A 6,113-nucleotide genomic window follows, 5' to 3' on the forward strand; every position below is an offset into this window, starting at 1 on the left:
TATCGACATCCCCAAAACCAGGGAAATTCTGTGATACTGTCCAGAGGAGATAAAGAGCCATGATGAATGAAAGAAATGAGGTATCCTGGGCGAGAAATAAGACGTTCAGCGAGAAGCTAAGGGAATCTGAATACAATATGGAATTTAGTTAATAGTAATGAATCAATATTTTGTCATTAGTTGCTACAGAAGTACCCAGGTGATGTAGACTGGTAATAGTAGGGGAAACTGGCTGAAAAACTGAGTATTATCTCTGTAACTTTTCTCTAAGTCTAAAATTATTCTAAAATTTTAAAAAAATTATTGAAACAAACCAGCCAAACCAATACTTAGAGATTCCTTGTTTTAGGCACATCATACAGAATTTCTCATGACATCGATGCGTGCATCCGTGGCAATATATGCAAGTATATACACGGAAGTTTTTAGCACATTTTTTTTTAATTTTTTTTTCAACGTTTATTTATTTTTGGGACAGAGAGAGACAGAGCATGAACGGGGGAGGGGCAGAGAGAGAGGGAGACACAGAATCGGAAACAGGCTCCAGGCTCTGAGCCATCAGCCCAGAGCCTGACGCGGGGCTCGAACTCACGGACCGCGAGATCGTGACCCGGCTGAAGTTGGACGCTTAACCGACTGCGCCACCCAGGCGCCCCGCACATGTTTTATAAGAATAGGATCGTACATAGAATGTGGGTATTGAATGTCAACTGTTCTTTGGTGGCCACACAGGAGGCCTCAGACTCCTGATTTGTCTTAGGCCAGCTTAGATCTCGCTCCAGCCTATCTTCTCAGACTCCCTCCCAACTCAGCCCCTTCGGGAGAAGGCATGGGAGGAGCCTGGAATCCTACTGCCAGCCCCCATCTGCCTAGCTCCACCAAGAATCATCAGAGCAGAGGCCTGCCAGCCCCCACAGCTTGTCCAAGGCCCTCAGGCACTGAGGTCTTGCATGAGGGGGGCAGGCTTGAGGCTTCAGCCTTACCCTGTCCTGAGGTCAGGCAGTAGTCAGCAACAGAGTGGTGTCTGCCCTGTGTTTTCTTTTTTTTTTTTTAAATATTTAAAAAAAATTTTAATGTTTATTTTGAGAGAGAGAGAGCACAAGAAGGGGAGGGGCAGAGAAAGAGGGAGACACAGAATCTGAGGCAGGCTCCAGACTCTGAGCTGTCAGCACAGCACGAACTCACGAACTGCGAGATCATGACCGAAGCCAAAGTCGGACGCTTAACTGACGGAGCCACCCAGGCACCCCTGCCCTTTGTGTTCTTGAATATGAGCAGAGAACACTCCAGTTCCTTCCCCTGGGATTGCTGCCTGGTGATTCTAGGGTGTGATTGGGCTGCCTTGTGAATTCCCTTTCCTGGAAACTTTCAGGAGTGTTAGCCCTCCAAGCTTGCATTGTCTCTTTCTGTTTCTGGGGTGGGTGTGTGTGGGGGGGAGGAGTCAGTGGGGAAGGGGATGCTCTCATACCCCTCTTCCTGCTTGGCCAGAGTCAGCTGGAAAGAGTTCATGACTCAGGACAGCTGGGAGATGAATGAATAATCAGGGCCAGGACCTCTGGGACCTTACATTGCCTCTCCCTGGGGCTGGGGCCGTTCTTTGAAGACATAAGGTCAATCCCTGTGGATTTGAGTAATAAATAACTATCTCCTTGGATAGGTTTTTGTGCGAGATCGTGTGAAGCTGTTTGGTGAGAGCAGAGGGCACCGGGTGGTAGGTATGGGGGCTCCGAAACAGGTGTCAATACCTGGATTTTATGTACACCTTGCCTTTATTCCATGTGGGCAAATGGTTTGTCTCTCGCTGTCTACACGTTCCCTCTTACCATGTAGTAAATTTTGAAACGGACATATAGCTTCTCAGCTAAAGTTTACACTTCATTGTTTTAGTTCATTTACTTAAACCCATCTGAATGAAATTTGAAGAAGTTCCCAAATCACCTTAAGAGTATGGTTCTTAAATAGAGCAGCCTTTTATTTATTTTTATTTTTTTATTTTTTATTTTTTTCAATATATGAAGTTCATTGTCAAATTGATTTCCATACAACACCCAGTGCGTGCCCTCCTCAATACCCATCACCCACCCTCCCCTCCCTCCCACCCCCCTTCAACCCTCAGTTTGTTCTCAGTTTTTAAGAGTCTCTTATGCTTTGGCTCTCTCCCACTCTAACCTCCTAAATAGAGCAGTCTTATTAAAAGTTTTGAAACAGTAGTGAAAGACCCTCCTTAAAATATACAAGCAAAACAAACAAAACCCAAAATAAGTTCTGATGGCTTCGCACGCGTATCTACCAAACTTTCAAAAACTGTTCCCCTCTATCTTTTGAGAAATTTTCTGGGAAATGGAAGCCACGCTAGAGCTAACCAGCTGATTGGACTCCAAATTCAGATGATAGTAAAAGAGAGAAAATTATAGGCCAAAATTATTTAAATTATTTATTACATATAATAATTATTATACGTAATATTTATTTATGATTATAAATGCACAATACTAAATAAAATGTTAGCTGTGGAATCAAAAATCTGAGCTAAAAACTACACTCACGTATCATCACTTATTTCTATAGGCCAGATGTAAGTCTACCTAAGTAATCTCCTGAATTTGCAGCCCAAAGATTAGTAAAATTCATGACGTTTGCAAAATGCCCTATGCCATTTAGCACACCATCACCATGGGAGTTATAACAGGTGGCAAAAATCATGGGGCTGTGATAGAATTCTGCCTACCACAGATAGTGAGACACGTCCTAAGCCACCCTACTTCTCATCACCCAGAGCAGAGCCACAATTGGCACCAGCGACCTGGCCATCATCTTCAGGAAGTGAGGTCGTCCCCACAGACCATCCCTATGGCACATCTTCCCTGCGGCTGTGGTCTTATGTCACCCAAGTGGGCAAAGGGTCCAAGCACTGGCCGAGCTCAACCATCAGTGTCCGGGGATGAGATAGGAAGACTGGGACACGGGCTTTCTGCTGCAAAGAGAGTGGGAAATAGGGCAGAGCAGCAACTCCCTTTATCAAGCTGGCCCTTAAATGTGTTCCCAGTATGTGTCTTTCCTTTCTCTGCATAAGGTAGTTAAGGAATTTGGTGAATGAGGCCAAAAGAGGCAGTGGAGGGAGGGAATTCTGGCAGTACTCTCACTGCTTGGCCCTGATGCTCTAGACAAAAGTTTACATTGATGCATTTGAGAAACTGACACAGACTCAAAGTCTGATTTCCCCAGTGCTTTCTGGCCCGGATGTATATCCGTCCCCACCACCTACCCCATTCCTCCATGCCCCGAGCCCACACAGCACTGGAAATGGCCTGGCTTCTCAGCAGTGACGGCTGAAGAATGGCTGGAGTGCATTCGTGGCCAGTGTTGGTGGGGGAGAAGGAAGCGGTGGCCGTGGTGGATGATGCTAGGGGGTCGGTGGGGCAAGCCAGACAGGAGAGGTTTAGGGGCTGGGTCCAGGAAGTCTCTATATATGGGTTTTATAATGAATGTTCCAGAATAAGCAGCTCTTTCACTAGACCATACTTTGTGCGTAATGGATGAAACCACACAAAACCCACGAGACACGTTGTAGGAAGATGCATGTTCACCATGGTGATTTGGGAATCGATGAAGGGCCAGTGGTGGGGGCAGCCTGTTCATTGCCTCATAAAGTAACATTCCTTTTCTTGCTGCTACAGTTTGGTCTGGATGGTGGCAGCAGGTTCCCAGCGTGGAACAGGAACGAGAGGGGAGGTACGTGGTAGGAGATGGTGGTTCAGGGACTCGGCAAGACCGCCACAGTCTCTGTGTGCTGTTGGGGGAAGGGGCGCACAGGTGTGTATGGAGGGATGCGTTTGTCAGTGTATGTGTGCGGGGGGTGAAGTTCTCTGCTCATACAGACAGAGAATAGGTGTCAGTAACTATAAACTTGGGATATTTCTTTTTTTAATGTTTACTTTTGATATATAGAGAGAGACAATGTATCAGGAGTGGGGCAGAGAGAGAGGGAGACACAGAATTCAAAGCAGGCTCCAGGCACTGGTCTGTCAGCACAGAGCCCGATGCAGGGCTCGATCTCATGAGCTGTGAGATCATGACCTGAGCCAAAGTTGGACGCTCAACTGACTGAGCAATCCAGGCGCCCCAACTTGTGATATTTCTTAGTCCCTATTTTGAGCCCAACTTTTATTAAGAGATTTCATTGGTAGCATTGAAACAGAGCAATAATATGGATGATGGAGGTAATAGTCATGACTGTTAGTACTATGACATTAAGTACTATTATTATCATTTCTCTTTGGTGGAGGAATTGAGATCTACAGACGTGATGGAATGCGCCATGACCTTAACATGTTTAAATGCTGTAATGAGGCTTTAAACCTAGATCGGTCTGGTTTCTGAGTCTGTGCTCTGGCCAGGGCACTCCCTCACTGGGCCTCAACCTACACACTTCCCCAGAAGATCTGTGGGGACTGGCGTGGGCCTGGAAGTGTGGTAGTTCCGGACACCCACTGTCTGGATGCTGCAGGGGAGGGGGTTCCTGCACCAGGAAAGAGATTGTGCCTGGCAACCTCTAAGTAGGCTGGCCGTATAATTTATCTTGTGGACTGGGACATGTTGGGAGTAAATGGGTCTTTATTAATAACTAAGCTTGGAATAGAGGCATAGGTTAGTCTAACTATTGGATTTATGCCAAGCTCATGAGTCTGGGAGGCACTTCTGGGCTCAAGATGAATTTAATACATGACATCCGTCATCCTTCCAATTCCTCATGGCCCCCAAACCTCCCCTGCTTCTAAGTTGTCAGGAAACCTCCACAACTTATCACTCAACACAATTCCACTGTGTAAAATGACCTTCCTGTGCATCTGATGTCGAGTCGTTACTGGATGGTGTTTAGGAAGCTTTATTGGGAGAGCAGATGAAGGAGGTCCAGCCAGGAATCTAGGGCAGTATGTTGTGCTGTGAGGTGATCGTGGCCTTTGCTGGAGCAGACTGAACTTGGGATTCCTGGGCGGTATCAGATATACAAGTGGGGCTTTTCAGTCATTTACCATCCCTACTTTATTTTTACCGTAATTACGTAGCCGCCAGGGACATTTTCCAGGGGGGCCACATCCCATAAATCTTTAAAAGAAGGTTTGTTTATTGCCCACCAGCTACATAGAACAGGTGCATCTCACAACGAGAATTCCGTAGTGAAGGGTCCCCCACTGTCCTCTCCTTAGGGAGCACCATCAGGATGTTCGAGGAGCATATGTTTCCACAGGGAGATTTGACCAGATCATTATTTTCTTTTCTCACTCTCTTTGTCTCGATTTCCCTGGTGAGAACATGTCCCTTTCCAATATCACATTATTGTTGTTGTTGTTGTTACATTCTTCAAGTTTGCACAGAATGGTATATCTTCAGTAAAATAATGCTACGGTGTATGTAACCCACAATTTCTATGCTAAGTGAAATAAGTCATACAGAGAAAGACAGATACCATATGTTTTCACTCTTATGTGGATCCTGAGAAACTTAACAGAAGACCATGGGGGAGGGAAAGGATAAAAAAAAAGGTTAGAGAGGGAGGGAGCCAAAGCATAAGAGACTCTTAAAAACTGAGAACAAACTGAGGGTTGAAGGGCGGTGGGAGGAAGAGGAGGGTGGGTGATGGGCATTGAGGAGGACACCTGTTGGGATGAGCACTGGGTGTTGTATGGAAACCAATTTGACAATACATTTCATATTAAAAAAAATAATGCTATGGAAACAAAGTTGCTCTTTGGCGGCTCCAGTATTTTGTTTATATCCTGCCCCCCTCCTATTTTGTATTCCTCCCTCACCCCTTTTTCTTGTGCAATGATGAAGGGGGCTGTGTCCGATTTGGGGAACTGGGGGCACCCCCAGAATTCCACTGCCACTGTTAGAGAGGCACGCTAGCATACGAGGACCTTGGGTTACTCAGCAAAGTGACTCAGTTTGGGGAGTGTGGTGAAGGGGAGTTCTCACGGATTATAGCTCTGCTCTCAAAGTGTGGGAGGCAGCCAGACTCTTGGTCTTTGGGGAGTTGGATTCTCAGCCTTTTCTATCCTGCAGCTGCTTTCTGGGCTGGCAGTTACCCATGCATTCATTCATTTGCTCTATCA

The sequence above is a fragment of the Felis catus genome, chromosome D1, assembly GCF_018350175.1.
Source record: "Felis catus isolate Fca126 chromosome D1, F.catus_Fca126_mat1.0, whole genome shotgun sequence".
Classification (NCBI taxonomy): domain Eukaryota; kingdom Metazoa; phylum Chordata; class Mammalia; order Carnivora; family Felidae; genus Felis; species Felis catus.